Source organism: Phyllopteryx taeniolatus, chromosome 13, assembly GCF_024500385.1.
Source record: "Phyllopteryx taeniolatus isolate TA_2022b chromosome 13, UOR_Ptae_1.2, whole genome shotgun sequence".
NCBI lineage: Eukaryota > Metazoa > Chordata > Actinopteri > Syngnathiformes > Syngnathidae > Phyllopteryx > Phyllopteryx taeniolatus.
In genome coordinates, this window is record NC_084514.1 from 9,493,283 (window position 1) to 9,510,547 (window position 17,265).

The 17,265-nt window shown below is 41.0% G+C and overlaps 2 long non-coding RNA genes across 3 annotated transcripts in view; one reads left to right on the forward strand and one right to left on the reverse strand.

The window, feature by feature from the left end:
* The window catches only part of LOC133488123 (uncharacterized), a 65,440-nt gene that overhangs the window by 29,011 nt on the left and 19,164 nt on the right, over positions 1-17,265 (reverse strand). The window lies entirely within an intron of this gene.
* On the forward strand, positions 1,467-15,556 carry LOC133488122 (uncharacterized). Of its 2 annotated transcripts, none has more exons than XR_009791563.1 (3): positions 1,467-1,824; positions 2,829-2,890; positions 15,482-15,556. It is a non-coding gene; the product is annotated as an uncharacterized LOC133488122 (long non-coding RNA). The 2 variants fall into 2 exon arrangements; XR_009791564.1 differs by having other exon boundaries at positions 1,467-1,990; positions 15,482-15,553.

Here is a 17,265-nt window from a genome sequence, read left to right on the forward strand (position 1 = left end):
GTGTGCACAGAAGGAAAAGGAAAGAGGAAGAAAAAAAAAAAAGGAAGAAAGAAAAAAAAAAATCCTTCATTTGGGCGAGCGGAGGATGAAAGTGTTTGGACTTCAAACGTCACCTTCTGATCGTCCTCCAGCCGCCGCAATGCCGCTTGGAAAATGAGGGAAAATATGACTCGAGACATTTTGGACAATTAGACAATGATGCTCATTAAAACACTGACATTTTGCATAATAGACGTGTGTGTGCGTGTGTGTGGGGGGTCTTTCTGTCTGTGGTCAATTTGATTTTTTTCCCCCACATTTCTAAATTACTTCCCCATAGTAAACAATGGAAGTAGAATTTCATCTTTTCACCATTTAATCATAAAGACTTTACCGAGGTTAGATTTGACTTACTTTTGGGATTGTAACAAATAAAGAGCAGTCTTTATTATTAATAATAATTATTTTTTTTGCAAAACTTAAGACCGCTATGGTGGCAGTCAACTCAACTCACTTCACAATAAGCAGCATTTTGGTAGATAGTAACAATTCTTCAAAAAAAAAAAAGGCTTTGAGCTGTTTATTGGCACTCCCAGTTGAGGTTTACTGTCAAACTAAACATATAACAAAGAGAATTACACTGCGTATTCAAAACAACCCCAAATCGTTGCTTTAAGAATGCCCCTGTTAGCTGAATGCTAACACAAGATGGAAAACGCCGTTGATGGTCTAAGACTTAGCATCCATAGTTGCGGTGTTGTAACACTTTAAGCATTTGAACACAAAAGGTTTAGCAACACACCAATATCACAATAGTCACAGGCATATATTCTTTATTCTCTGTGCAAAACGCCTTATATTACAGCGGCTTAAGTGAGTCACAGAAGTTGAGTACTACTGTGACTTAGGAAGTTGTTGTAGTATGAGTAATTTTTCATGGTGGATAAAGAATATATGCCTGCGAGTATTGTTACATGTCTACCTTCCACCATTTGTGTTCAAATATCCATTGCTTAAAGGGTTGAAAAACGGCCACTATCGATGCTACGCTATGCTAATGGTAGCATGTCAATGTCGTTTTCCATTTCATGTTAGCATCAAGTTAGCGAGGCCGCTCGTAAGGCAAAATTATTTTGTTGTTTTAAATAAACAACCAGTAATTCTTCTGGTTTTGTGTTTAGTTTGACTGTAAACTTCAGCTGGGAGTGGCATTAAACAGGTTGCAGCTTCTTTTTTGAAGAATTGTTCATCGTTTACTTATTGTGAAGCGAGTTGAGATACATTGCCACATCTGTATTTTATTCCACCCCTGAAAGTTCCTGTGAATCACATAATCTATATTTTGTGACCCCCTTTCTCTATAAACGTACACTTAATCCTTTTTGCTGCTGTAATGCAAATGCACAGTTGTGGTGGTGCATCGCTGCGGATGCTTTTGGTGTTGGGGGTGTGGAGGGGGTGGGGGGGGGGGGGGGGTATATGACAAACAGCAGGTCATCCCCTCACGTAAACATTTACATTCTTGTATCGGCTCTGCCACACGGACGCGGCGGTAAACAAGCACAATAGTGTAATGGCCTCTGCATTGCAGTAGCGGGACCATCGCTCTGTGGACGACATCGGCATGGGCGAAACACACACACACACACACACACACCAGATGAGAGAGGAAGAGGATGATAAGAAGGTGGACTAAAGAGGATACGAGGAGATTTGAGCGAGGAGGAGATGAAAAGGGAGGAGAGAGATCAGCGAGCCGGCGTTCGCTGGCTTAAGGCAGCCCGAGGACTCGCTAATTTGTGCGAGGACGAAGAGGAGAAGGAAGAGGAGGACAAGCTTCTGTAGGTGGGCAGGCCGAAAAGAGAGGCTACGCTATTTGAAACAAAACACCGGTTTGAGTGGTTTTCCAGTGACAAGATGCCTCTGACAGGACCCAACTAAAATTCCGATTGTCGGATGTGTCTTAAAAACCATTTGGAGTGATTATCCTGTGGTGTGGGATGTGTTTAGGGTGAGTTTTAAAGAATCTTACTGTGAGGGATTATCCTGTGGTGTGGCGTATTTAGGGTGATTTTTCTTAAGATGATCCTGGGCGATTATCCTGGGGTGTATTAAGAGTGATAGTTTCCTCCCTGATCTTGACAGTGACTAAAGTACACACCTACAGTACCTATGAATAGGCCTAATTTGTGTATTTTTCCTCCCTTATGATCAAATAAAGCAAATGCCTGAATGTCCTATGTCTCTCAAAGACGATCTTTCGCAACAATCCTGTGGTGGGGAATGTGTTTGGAATTATTTTTTTTTTTCAGTGAAGGCTTCCTGCAGACCTGATCACAAACAGCAGCCTCATTGAATTAGTGATTGGCATTTGATTTACTTCGGCTGGCAAGTGGCTCCTCAATTTATTTATCTTTTTTTTTTTGCTCCAAATGCATTAACATTTAACATTTTTATTTTAACTTTATTCATTCACATTGTCAGAATGTTCCGGGAAAAAAAATGGTAAAATACAATCCAAGTCAACTTTCTTTATAGAGCACTTCAAAAATAATGCATCTTTACCAAATCACTGTATATAAAAATCAAACAATATAATACAAATATGGTGTAAATACATAAAATAATACTACTTTCTTATTAAAGGTGTGACAAGCGGCGTGACCAAATAGTCTGTCAGTCATTTAAACATGCCCACCACGCGCACGGAGACATAGTGCGGCCTCTCGGAGAGTAGCTTCTTGGACGGATTATTTAACTCCAGTTAAAAACAAAAGTAAAAAAAGGAATTGGCTCACTGCTTCAAATCAACGGTAAAGACATAACGGCGGTGTGTCTCCTATACACAGACGGCTCCATGGCTGAGCTTGGAAAACCACCGCCCACGTCACCCTTCTCACCGAGTCATCAGGTAAGTTGATCACCCATCATATTTTTAATTGATTGTACATTCCAAAAACATTTTGGTTAACATTGCGCGCTCGCGGCCGACTCCGAGATGCATTCTCCGATAGCAGCAGGCGAACGGGACACAGCGGTCGACTTGCTCACGCAGCAATGAACCAGTCTCTTTCTGGTTCTTTTTTTTTGTTTGTTTTTGTGTTTGAACCTCTCTTTGCTGGCGGTAGAAAGACTGTACTGTACTAACATTAGCCTAACAGTGGTACTGAGAGTATATACAATTGCCATTTATTTCAGGTTGTTTTACAACCTGGACATTGTGCAAACAAACTGGAATTTGAAGGATTGCAAAATAAAAATGAAAGGGTATTTTATACTTAGGATTAAAAGTGGTCTCAGTTTAAAACTTTATGCAGTAAAAGAAGCAAAACAAAACAAAATTGACTGAACAAGCTGAAAGTAGTAAAATCAAACAAAATGTTAAAAATGGGTATGTGTGCATGCTGCTTAATGACGTCCTTTGTCAGAAAAACACGACGGCGGGCTGTTTGTCGAACACAAAATGGCAGCTGTGTGAAGGTGTTTATTCTGGTAAGCTGATGCACATCTGTCAACGTGTCACTTGTAAGCCGGCGGGCCGACGCTAAGACGGCAGGGGCCGGGCCCGGGGTGACGTTTCAAACGGAAGAACGGACGATGACGACGGTTTCATTTCCTCGTCGTTTGGGATTTCACGTCACGCACATCCTAGAAAGTGTCCTGCCGATTACCGCAGCTTGTCTGGCTGAAATTGGGAGGAAATGCTTAAAGAAGATCAAGCAAGCACCTGAAGCGAATAGGTACTCTCAAATATGAGTTTTCTTCTTTTTCATTTTCCTTGGAGGAGGACACTCGGAACATTTGCAAAATGGTTTTGAGATCAAATACACAAAATCCAAATGAGGAGGACTCAAATATAGAAACAAGTAGTGAAGTACAAAATAGCATTAATTCATAAAATCATCAACACAAGATGACAAACTAAAAATGCTTAAGGAACCTCAGGACTAGCCACAACAGGGGATTTACACACATAAAGATAGATGGGCCTAAATTAAGTCCCCTCCCCTTCTTATCTAAGTCAGCAAAGGCTCAATGTCAGATGTCCTGTGTGATTATCCTGTGGTGTAGGGGTGTGTTAAGAGTGATTTTTCCTGGACAAACTTGCCAATGACTAATGCGGGGTACACATATTGCCACATGTGCTCAGGAACACTTCAGACAACCATTGTCAGTTAACATAGTTCGTTGCTATGTCTACAAATACAAGTTAAAACTCTACCATGCAAAGTGAAAGCCATATAGCGACAACACCCAGAAATGCCGCCAGCTTCTCTGGGTCCCTGTTCATCTGAAATGGACTGACGCAAAGTGGAAAAGTGTACTGTGGTCTGACATGTCCACATTTCAAATTGTTTTTAGGACTCATGGATGTTGTGTCATCCGGGCCAAAGAGGAAAAGGACCGTCCAGATCGTTATCAGTGCAAAGTTTAAAAGCCAGCATCTGTGATGGTATGGGGGTGTGTTAGTGCCCATGGCATGGGTAACTTGCACATCTGTTAAGGCACCATTCAAAAAGGAACATACAGGTTTTGGAACAACATATGCTGCCATCCAAGCAATGTCTTTTTCAGTGACATCCCTGCTTATTTCAGCAAGACAATGCCAAGCCACATTCTGCACGTAGAACAGCGTGGCTTCGTAGTAATAGTGCGAGTAATAGACTGGCCTGCCAGCAATACAGACCTGTCGCCCATTGAAATTTTGTGGCACATTATGAAGAGCAAAATACAACAACAGAGACCCCTGACTGTTGAGCAACTTAAGTTGTACATTAAACAAGAATGGTAAAGAATTGCACCGACAAAGCTTCAACAATTAGTGTCCTCAGTTCCCATATGCTTATTGAGTGTTGTTAAAAGGAAAGGTGATGTAAAACAGTGGTAAACTTGCCCTTGTCCCAGCTTTTCTGGAACGTGTTGCAGGCATCAAATCCAAAAATGGAAAAAATAAGTTTATCAGTTTGAACATTAAATATCTTGTCTTTGTAATGTATTCTGTTAAATATAGGTGGAAAAGGATTTGCAAATCATTGTATTCTGTTTTTATTTATGTTTTACACAACATCCAAACTTCATGGGAATTGTGGTTTGTAATCATCTTATTACTATGCTTTTATAAAGTACAATATTATAGAGTGCTATTTTTCCTCAAAAAGCATGACCAATGTTTTTAGTTTATTTTGGGGGGGGGGGGGGGGTGCTGGACTGGATTGATGGCATTTCCATTCATTTCAGTGCGGAAAGATGATTTGAATGCTTTGAGTTACAAGCACTGAACAAATGAAAATTCTATCTCAAGGCACCCCTGTATTGATGTTTTTGCCACCTCTAATGTTACTATACATCTTAAAATATGTATCTTGTTACACCCCTAAACAACACTATATATTGATTTTTCCCCTCCCCATCCTTAAACGTTACTATACATCACAATATTGATCTTTTTTTTCCCCCCATCCCTAAACGAGACTACATATCACAAGCCCGACTGTTTTCGGACCTAAATTGGGATCGGTGAGCTCCCCTGCTGTTGCCGTGCTGTCAGTAGCGAGGTGGGCGAAGCAGATTACAGGCTACCTCAGCACTGCGAGGCCTGCTAGATGCTTATGCGCATCTCCCATCACCGCCTTAAAAACAGCGCAGCTGTTAGCGGGGAGAGCTGAAAATTGACTTTGCACTACATTTATGATGACATTTAAGTCGGCTTTGGAGCCGCCGTGTTTTGGAACAACATGTTTATGCGACGAAGGTGGGGAGGCAAATAATTCAATGTATCTTCTATTTTTTGTGTGTGATTCATGAGAAGGAAGCGTCGGGACCTCTTTGTATTTTTACGTCGGCGTTTTTATTGAATCAAACATCTGAAACTAGCGACACTTCACACTTGATTTAGTGATCACGTCAAGCAAGTTTTGTGGGGGGTTTTGCCTGCCGCCTCGATGCCATCGTCGCTGTCAAGGTGGAACACGACGACCCTGAAATTGATTTGTGTGTGTGTGTGTGTGTGTGTGGCTTTGTCAGACGAGAACCGGAGGAGAGCCCTCCACAGATAAAAGGCTTCATTTTGGAAAATATTGTTTTTGTCTTTTGATGGTACACACAGCCAAGAGGAGCCACGTGGGTGGAACACAGAAAGGGTCCCTGGCTGTTTGTCATAAAGCATTATGTCAATGCTGTGCCTTCAAGGTTTCATTTTAAATGTCAAACATGCCCCTTCATACATATGCGCATGAACTCATGAGGGCTGATACAAATGTTGTACTTTGTCATCGCTAATTGCTCCGGCGACGAAAAGTGACTGCTGGTGTACAAATTGAGACAGCAACAACGACATTGTTGGACCTGCTCTTAGGTAAGACTGATGATATCCAAGAACATCAATCTCTTCGGGGTTGGGACTTTCATCACACACAAGACGTTTGGTCAAGCGCTGACCTTGTGGCGCTTCGTTATTAGAGTTTCCGGTTTTATGGCGATTGATCAAATTGCCGGCATCTAGCGTCATCCACCTGTCTACTTGTATGTGGTTTCAATTTGGACAAAATCAGCTGCTTCAAACCAAAATGGCACACTTCTTGTGTTTTCAGGCATGGCTTTTTGAGACATTTTTGTGAGTCTGCTTATGACAGATGCGTCTACCAAAGTGGGAGCTGAATTTAAAAAAACATTTAAAATAATAAATCTGGTTGAGTTCAATTGAGCCAACTAAAACTAAATGACTGACTTCCTGCATCTTTTCAGAAATGGGTTCTTGAGACTTTTTTGTGCATCTGCTTATGATAGACACACCTACAAAAATGTCTTTTTCCTCAATGAATCTAGCTTTGGAGCGGATTTAAAAAAATAATAATTTTAATAATAATCTGGTTGGGTGCAATTGAGCCAACTGAGCCTAAGCTTGCCTGTTTAAACAAAAACTGCTGAGTTCCTGTTTTCTCAGGCATGGGTTCTTGAGACTTTTTGAGGGTTTTAAACATAATAGACATAACTAACAAATTTCACGTTGCTAAGTGAAACTGGTTTTGTGGCAGAATTTTGTAAAAAAAATGAAGACATTGTGAACACGTGCCATTTATTAACGCCCTACCTTCCTGAACAGCCATTGGTCGGCTAATTTGTCACACGTCACTCATTATATTCAGCACAAGTCGATGCTGGTAAATTGAGGAATCAGATGTATTCGCCTGTGCCTTTCGGATAGATCTCGAAGCAAAATGCGCATTCACACAGCCGATGCAGCTTTCCTCATTGAGATAAATGCTTGACGATTGCTTTCAACACAACGAGGAGTGTGCAGCAACACGAGCTACAGCTCCAGCCAATCTGTAGCTTGGACAAACTTATTTACTCACATAAACATAACTCAAGGAACATTTCGGGGATGGTTTCCCTTTTTACTGAATAGTTAACGAATGGCACGACGTGCTCACAATATCAGCGACTGTGCGTCCTTGTTAGCTTCACAGCGTGTTCTACTCTTAATTAATCCTCATTCAAATGCAGAGAACACATTTAAACGAACAACAACTGCTGACTGACAAGCTAATGATCCTGAATCTGTCAACACACTTACCCTGCACAGTCTATTCTTTGTACAATTCAGTAGGATTAGCCTAAATAAAACAATTCAGTCATTAGTAGAAAAGGTATGTTTATGTTTTTGTGGAGTCGAATAACTAGGCTGTCGACCGTATAGCTTTATGTATCACCGTGCTAACAACAGCATAGACCCAACTCACTTCCCAACAAGCAGCAGTTTTCCAAACAGAATTAGAGTATAATTCTTCAAAAAAAGATGCATAAGTTGTTTATTGCCACTCCCAGTTGAAATTTACTGTCAAACTGAAAAAAATATATAATAAATCGATATATATATTGAATAAAAACCAAAAACAAAGCGAATAACACTGCATTTTTAAAACAACCTCATAGCTTAACCTTTAAGTTCGCAAGCTTAATGTTAAAGCTAACACGTAATGGAAAATGCGATAGCCGGGCTAAAGAACAGTATCAATGTGGTGGTGTTATAAACCATTAAGCAACAATATTTAAACACAAACAATGGAGCAACACATGTATACAGATGATATAACAATACTCACAGGCATACATTCTTTATCCTCCATGGCGAACGACTAATATTACTGCCGTTCTGTGGAGCTTTTACGACGAAGCCACACTGTTGTAACATGCGGAGAATGTGGCTTGGCATTGTCTTGCCGAAATAAGTAGAGACGTCCCTGAAAAAGACATTGCTTGGATCGCAGCATATGTTGCTCCAAAACCTGTATGTGCCATTCAGCATTAATGGTGCCTTCGCAGATGTGGTAGTTACCCATGCCATAGGCAATAACGCAACCCCATACAATCACAGATGCGGTCTTTTGAACTTTGCACTGATCACATTCCGAGTGGTCCTTTTCCTCTTTGGCCCGGAGGACACGACGGCCATTATTTCCAAAAACAATTTGAAACATGGACTCGTCAGACCACAGCACACTTTTCCACTTTGCGTCAGTCCATCTCAGATGAGCTCGGGCCCAGAGAAGCTAGCGGTGTTTCTGGGTGTTGTTGATATATGGTTTTTGCTTGGGTGTTGTTGATATATGGTTTTCGCTTTGAGAGACTAGAGTTTCAACTTCCATTGTAGATGTAGCAATGTACTGACAATGTTGTTTTTTTTTAAGTTGTCCTGAAGCTGACGTTCCAACTCCATTGGAATTGGGGTTGATATAAAATGTTATGTGGACGACCATTAACAAGCTAACAACAGCAAAGCATTATTATACAGATGAGACAACTACATCGCTTACCTTGGAGCAGACAAGGACTTGTCTGCTGATTTTTGAGGGATTCAAACAGCTATTTCATGTATTTACAATTACGATGTGCTTTCATTTTTCTCATTAGTCGTGCTGTCAAGTATTTTCATTTGTGCTTTAACTTGTTAATACAAGGCTTTTACGCTGTATGTAACTATACTGACATTACATGGTAATTACTGTATGATTACAAAGTAATTACAATGTTAATTTTCTTGCAACATCACTTGGCCTGGATTGTACACTGTAGGTAATTACACAGTAAGTAGGCTGAACTTTAAAATTTACATTTTTTTCTTGTCCACAAAATGTATCAGTTGCAAAGTGGTATATTATGGTAAGCGTTAGTAATTGGGCAAGTTATGTTTACGGTAATTTTTTTTGGGCCGCATGATAGCATATTGTAAGCGGCTTTTTCTGTATTGCATTATCGCCGTTACACTCATAGTGAGCGACCAAGGGGGAAACCGTTTTAGGGATGCTTAAATGTTTTCCATGAAAACACACAATTGTATAAATGTGCTCCCGTTCCAAAGTTTGGGGGGGATCACCTAGGAATGTCATTTTTTTAACAAAAGCACAGTTTGGTTTTTTTTAAACCACGTTAACAATGTTTAGAATTTATTTCTGATCAATTTAATGTTATAGTGCTCCTCTTTTAAAAACAGGACACGTCAAAGTGACCCCCCAATTAGTCGTCTACTGTATGTAAGTGAATTACTAAGTGAAACCAGTTTCAGGGGCTAAACTTTCGAAACGTTTAGTGGGGTGCTACCACGTAGTAAAACTGGGCAATTTATGTATCACTTGGTCAAAAATCTAATAGCATCTCATAGGAAAGTAGTAAATGGCACTTCTGTGCAAAATCAAAGTGTTTAAAAAGAATATTCAAAGGGCTGCAAAGGACATTGTTTTGCGGGCCGCGGATCACCGCGGAAAGCAGTGAGCATGACGGAACAACAGCTAACTTCCTTACGCCCAATGTCTCTGCTAACCTCTCTCTAACAAGGGGGCGGCTAAAAAGAAAGCCCAACATGAAATCCATAATGCATAATGCCCCACAAATCCTTAAAAGCCTTGCAGGACCTAATCTTCATCCCTTTATCCTAGAAATGAGCTCAGACATCTTTGAGAGTCCACCATAAAAAAGTTCCGACTGCTCGCTCATGTTCAAATGACTATATGGACGACTGTATAGCTTTGTCCATAAACGAGCTAACAACGTACCAATACAAGTACAGTGGTGTCTTTAGATGTGGCTTCACTTCATTCCGCGGCCACGCTCTGAACTCAAAACACTCATCTTAAATCTTTCCCCATTGAAATGAATGGAAATGTCATTAATCTGCTCATGCCCACCCCCCACACAAAAACAACAAAAGTGTTTTAATAAGAAAAATAGCTCTTTGTAATATTGTACTTCATAAAAACAGAGTAAGAAATGATTACATAAAACACAAATAATTAAAGATTGTGCATCATGATTTCATGCTTCAATTCAATTCATTGTGGTGCTCCTCCTGGTGTGCCCGCCCTAGCCACCGAGGGGCAGTATTATACAATGATGCAGACAAATGAAGAATAGTTTCACAACTACTGTGACTCAGCAAGCTTCTGCAATACTAGTCATTTTTCGTAGAAGCTAAAGAATATATAGTATATGGCTGGGAGTATTATTATATTATCTGTCTATGTTTTGCGCCACTGTTTATGTTCAAATATCTGTTGCTTGAAGGGCTAAAACGCCACCACTATCGATGCTAAGTGTTAGCCAGTCACTTGTGTTTTCCATGTCTGAACATAAGCTAGCAAGGGCATTCTTAAGGTAAAGCCATATCTCAAGGCACCGATGTAGTTGCTTGATGTCGTCAATGTGGTGTTCCTGTTGATTTCTGACCGATTCAGACGGCTATGTGGACAACCGCATCGCCTTTGCCATCCATCAACGAGCTAACAAAGGCATAGCATTAGATTACAAATCTTGACAAGCCAAAAAGCCTATCAACCAATTTACACCGCGGGGACGATTGGTCGTACAGTTTAGTAGGATTAAGTGCAGAAATTACATTATTAGTCGAAAACTGATTCAACTGACTATGCGGACAGCCGCACAGCCTTATCAATTAACGAGCTAACAATAGCAAAGCATTCGTTTTCAGATCATACGAGTACAGGGCTTACCCTGGAGCAGACAAAAGTGTGCGTGTGGTTTTTTGACGGATTCAAATGACTATGCGGACGACTGCATAGCTTTTAAAAAAAACAAAAAAAAAACCTCTACCTTCCCTTGTGTGACAATGTGAAAAGGGGTGGGGGTATTTTTTTTTAAACAACCCCCTCCTTTGTTAATCCTCCATGACTCCCTCATTTTCTCAATACTTTCTAAACACCTCCCCCTCTGTAATTATTTCCTCCCTCTTTTTATTATTGTTGCGTACTCCACTGTCCTTCCCAATTTGTTACTTATTATTTAATCTTTCTCCCACTCACTCACACACTTACACACACAAACGCTCCATCCTTTCCGTTAAATGGGTGCAGTGACCCCATTACGCTGCGTGGGCGAGGAGGAAGAGGAAGAAGAGGACGAAGGAGGAAGGAAGAAAGGAACGGCGGATAGGTAGCGTTCCGTACGGTTTTCAATGGGATGATTAATGAGCGTTGCCTCCAACGGGGGTGTTATCCCTGCGCCGGACCAGTGGGGATGCTGCTGGGTCACGCGCACACACACACAAAGGAGATGACAGCCTTCAGTTGTGACATTATCATTAACAATAGTGGGATAATGAGATGAGGAAGGGGGGGGGGGGGAGTGCCGGCTGCCCATAAACAACAGCATGGATGGTCATGATGTCGTTAGTTAATAACACTTTATCAATGTTATTTTTACCAATTACCCTTGCATGCTGTTCATTTCACGTAAGATGTTCTGGACACATTTTGAAGAATAATCCTCATAAGACTTCAGAGGCTTATGTTCCCAATACTGTTTTGGTCTAATTCCGAATTTTGCCACCTCACGGCAGCCGTTTCCTGCTTGAGCCTTTGCTTCTATGCCACCAAAGTTTTGTGTGAATATATTTTCACTGAATATTCTTCCTGCACCTTTTGGCCAAGTTCTGAATCGCACCATCCCGGAAGGCGACCATTTCTGACTCTATGGTTATTGTCACCCTTTCTCTCTTGGCCATGACTAGTACCCTTCTGTGGTGACATCACAAAACAGTAAAAAGCCAAATTAAAAGCACAACAGCAAAATATGTGTGACTTTCCGGGCATGTTTTCCCTTAAGTTTTTGGTCAAATTCCGCAGTGCGCCACCTCGATGCTAATCGTCACCCTTTTCCTGTGCTTCGGTACTCATCTGTGGTAAATTGAAGATACGGAGATGTTCCCTTGCCTGATAAAAACTACTAGATTCATCACTTCTGCATGCAAAACAGTGAAATATTGAGAGCAATCAACGTTGTGTGGCGCGTCCTCTGCATTAATTATAATTGACTGCCCAAAGCACCTGAGCTAATTAGTAAGAAAGTCATCATCTCCACGCACATTCTGATTAGAATGTTGGCTGAATGAGTTGTGCCCCTGCGTGTTTGAACGAGTCTCATTTGTATTTTGCTCGGGCAGCGTATCACAGTGCAGGAAAGCGTCTTTCTGACACCTCACATGCAAACAGCTCTGGGAATGGTTGCATTGCCTGTGTCGCATGCTAGTTTTGGGCTCAGTGAAACTCCTCAACTCACTTCAACATGGCTCCTTGACACCATGATGCCACGATATGGCGGCAACGCACTACTTTTGTCTAAATGAAACAAACTCCTCAACCCACTTTAACATAGTTTCTTGACACCAAGATGCTATGAGATGGCAGCAAAACAATTTGTGTCTCAATGAAATTCTTCAACTTCAAAATGGTGCTTTAATACCAAGATGCCACAAGATAGCAGCAAAGAACTATTTTTTTTCTAAACTCCTCAACTCACTTCAACACTGCAGCTCCAAGATGGAACCAGATGGCGGCAAAGCACTATTTTTGTCAAAATGAAACAAGCTCCTCAACCCATTTCAACATAGCGCTTTGACACCGAGATTCCACAAGATGGCGGCGACATAGTTCCTTACCATGAAGCTGTCACAAGGCGGCGGCAAACCACTATTATTGTCTAAAAAAACAAAAACAAAGAAACACTTTCCACTCACTTTAACTTAGTTCCTTGACTCCAAGATGGTGACAAAGCATTACCTTTGTCTAAAACAACCTCCTCAATTCACTTCAACATAGTTTATTGCCACCAAGGTGCCACAAGATGGCAGGAAAGCACTATTTCAGTCTAAATGAAACTCCTCAACTCAGTTCAACATAGTTCTTTCACAGCAAGATTACACGAGACAGCAGCAAAGAACTATTTGTTTTATTGAAACTCCTCAACAAAGTTCAACATAGTTCCTTAAAGTTAAATTACCACAAGATAGCGGCAAAGCATTATTTTTGTCAAAATGAAACTCCTCAACTCACTTTAACATCATTTATTGGCACCAAGATGCTACAAGATGGTGGGAAAGCACAATTCTTGTCTGAAACTTTTTAACTCACTTCAAAATATTTCTTCCACACTTCCATTCCATGAGATGGCGACAAAGAACGGTTTTGTCTAAATGACTCTTCAACTCACTTCAACATTATTCTTCAACGTCAAGATGCCACAAGATGGTGCCAAAGTAATACTTTTATTTCATATTATTAATCAGCGAGTAGGTGAGTTTTTCAGCGACTTACAGAGGCATTTCTAGATATAATCTGAATGTTTCATGGTCCATATGGTTGCCGTAGCCACCGTTTTGTCAGTCTACATGTGTTGCTCATTTGCGTTGAAATATCCGTTGCTGCAACATAGATTTCAACTGTTAGCTTGTCAATGGCGTTTTCCATTCTATGTTAGCATTAAGCTTGCAGGGGACTGGGGTCCAATACCGCATCCAATGTAAAATACTGATCTGCACCTTCCAGGCCATCAATATGTATGTATTTCTGACTGTGTAGTGCTTTAAGGGTTCCTATCGAGGGTCCGTACTCCCTTTTCAGTGGGTTTTTTTTTTGTGTGTGTGTGTGGTCGGTCTGCACTCTACCAAGACGCCTCCTGGCGCTCCAGCTGGCTGCTCAGTGACTGTGCACAAGTAACGGTCACAATGTTCCTGTTAGTCGCACACTTGACCCCGGGATTCTTCCTGATCTTCGGGATACCACTTCACCTCCCCCGCTCCACTCAGCCATTTTAAATGGAGTCCACCGATAGCAGGCGAGGTAACACAGGGCGGACAGCGAGAAGCAGATGGACCATGATTGAGAGCATGACTCTGACACACCTGCTGGGGGCGGGGGTTATCAGTGGCAAACAGAAAACGCACACACCTCCAAAATAACACACATGCAATACAAAGGTGCACACGTGTAATCCTTTTGTTTTAACCCAAATCTTCAGAACTGTGAGGCAGATGTGCTAACCAGTCGGCCAACGTGCCGCCTACAGTGAGCACGAATAATTATATTGATTCCAACAATAAAGCAGTAGCCATCAATAATTATATTTATTTTGATAATAAAGCACACTGATTATCTTTGTTTCATCGAAATAAGACATTCGCAAACATCTTTTACTTTGTAAAATAATCAATATTTCTGTCTATTTTCAGACATGTTACGGACCGAACCAGTAACTGAATCATAATCAACTTATATTTGTGCATTTTCTGCACTGTCAATTGGAAATAGTCCCTTTTTAAAAGTTTTAATCCAATTCATTGATTAATCGAAAAAAATTATTGACCGATTAATTGATTACTAATCGTTAGTTTCAACCCATGTCACTGATGGTGTAGTGGTACACTCGCCTGACTTTGGTGCAGGCAGCGTGGGTTCAGTTCCCACTCAGTGACGGTGTGAATGTGAGTGCGAATGGTTGTCCGTGCCTATATGTGCCCTGTGACTGACTGGCGACCAGTTCAGGGTGTAGTCCGCCTTTCGCCCGAAGTCAGCTGGGATAGGCTCCAGCGTCCCGCGACCCTAACCAGGATAAGCGGTATTGAAAATGGATGGATGGATGGATAGTTTCAACCCTAAAAATAAGTTAACATTTGAAGGACAAAAGATATAATTTTACAGGAATTAAGATGAAATTCTATGAGAATGATGTCAGAACGTGTGTAGAAGAAAGTAAATTTTACAGGAAAAAAGTGATAATTTACTGGGAATCTATGGTGGAATATCCTAATTTCATAAGAAAAATATTATAAATGAGCGGGAAAAAAGTCGAAACTTTACAAGAAAAAGGTCAAGATACTAAGAGGAAAAACATGATTTTTGCGGGAGGAAAAGCACCCTTATTGCAAGGAACAAAAACAATGAGAAAAAAAAAATCTGTATTTTATGGGGGGAAAAATAATTGTTACGAGGGAAGAATTCCATAATTTTTTGAGAATAAATTATTTTACTAGAATTAAGTTGTAATGTTATGAGAAAATGTTATTGTCATAAAATTGTAATATAATGAGGGGAAGTTTTACTAACTATTGAGGGGGGGGGGGGGGGGGGGGAACAGTTATGCACAGTTTGCATGTAATTCACAGCTTTCTACATTTACATGTAAGCAATGTGTGCGTGTGTGTGTGTGTATGCAGGCACCCCGCATGGACTCGAGCAAGGCGAATATGGGCGTCATCATGGTCGAGATCATGCGGCATGAGCAGGAGTGTCTGTCTGGCTCCCGCCCCAGCGTTTCTCCCTGCAACAACACACACGCGCGCACGCCCGTATGTACGCGCGCGCACACACACACACACACACACACACACACACACACACACACACACACACACACACACACACACACACACAGCCTCTCTCCCCTCCACTGGGACGCCAACATTAAAGAGCTTTCTCATAATGAGGGAAACTACAGAGGAGAGACCGACACAAACACCCATCGCACACGTCCCATAGTTACGTAAAGGTTATGTAAAAGGCATGAATATTAAACGTTTGCAAAAGTATGTACGTCCTGTTGTGTGTGTGTGTGTGTGTGTCAAGCGTGTCTTGACATTTAAAGGAGGAAAGTGCACTGAGCTCAGCTTCCCTTAGTCCCACTATTATTAAACTGGAGCTGCAAATACGACGCACCAGTGTCGGGCAGGGATTTTATTGATGAATTCGTCCCCCTTTGCGCCCTCCTTCCGAAAACAACAACAACAACAACAACAAAAACGCCCTGCAGTTGCGTTCAAGGACCAGTCGGTTAAAAACACTTCCCGTACTCAAACATGGACTCAATTAAGCCAAAGGAAGACAATCATTGCAGACCAACAGAATTTTGGTCCAAAAAGTTCTTACATATTACATTTCACAGTTATTTTTTTACTCAACATCTAACATTTCCAACATTCACCCTTAAATTATGGAACACTTATAACCTTATTTTACATTTAAAGTGTCACCAAAATAATTATTGACACTTTAAAACTCATTGCAAGGCCTTTGCGAAATTTCATGTCAGTGAACTGAAAAGTCACTTATCACAGATATATTGCACACATTTACCCTTCAGCCTTCATTATGGGATACTTAACCTTTTTTTAATCATGTAAATAATAACTGTTAGTTTAAAAAAAAGTTGTATTGAAGTACTCCACTCAAAGTTTTAAAAACCTACATTATGGATCCATCATTAAATAGAAAAAAAAGGGGTCCAAGGGGCTATTAAAGTATTTTTCATCTCTGTACCAGAGGTCAACTTTGATACAATTTTGCAACAGTAAATATTAACAATTATGCTTATGACAGAGGATGTTTAATACATTTGACCAACGCAACACTGATCAGCCCGGCCCAGTCTTATGAGTACAACCGCCTCGTCCTACAGCTCTGGCAAAACCGATGGTGAACTTCGTTTAATCAGTGTGAAAAGCGGGAGGGAAAGTGGCCGGGCATAAATCAGCCGCCGCTTTGCTCCATTCTCGTCTTGCGGCGGGCTCTCGCTGGGCGAATAACGACACGGGGTTTGATTAAGAGTAACAGAAAGGTGGAATGGAAAAAAGAAAAAAAAAAGTCACTATATCCTGCACACACGTCATATGTGTCCTTGTGCGTTTAAATAGGAAGGATGCCAACAATGATGATGGTGATATTGCCACTGTCAATAGTGTAAAAAAATAAAATAAAATCCACCATCACTGATACAGGTACAAATCAGTGATGCAGTGACAAATACTCTAATTCTTTGCTATTTAGTGAGGCCCAACTTTACACAGGTGTCAAACCCAAGGCCCAGGGGCCAGTTCTGGTCCGACACATCATTTTATTTGGCCCGCGAAAGCAAATCATGCGCGTCGACGTCCGTCAACTCAAATTTGGCGGACCCCTGGAAATAGCCAAAATAAACCTAAAGTGGTCACTTCAAAAGTTTCAG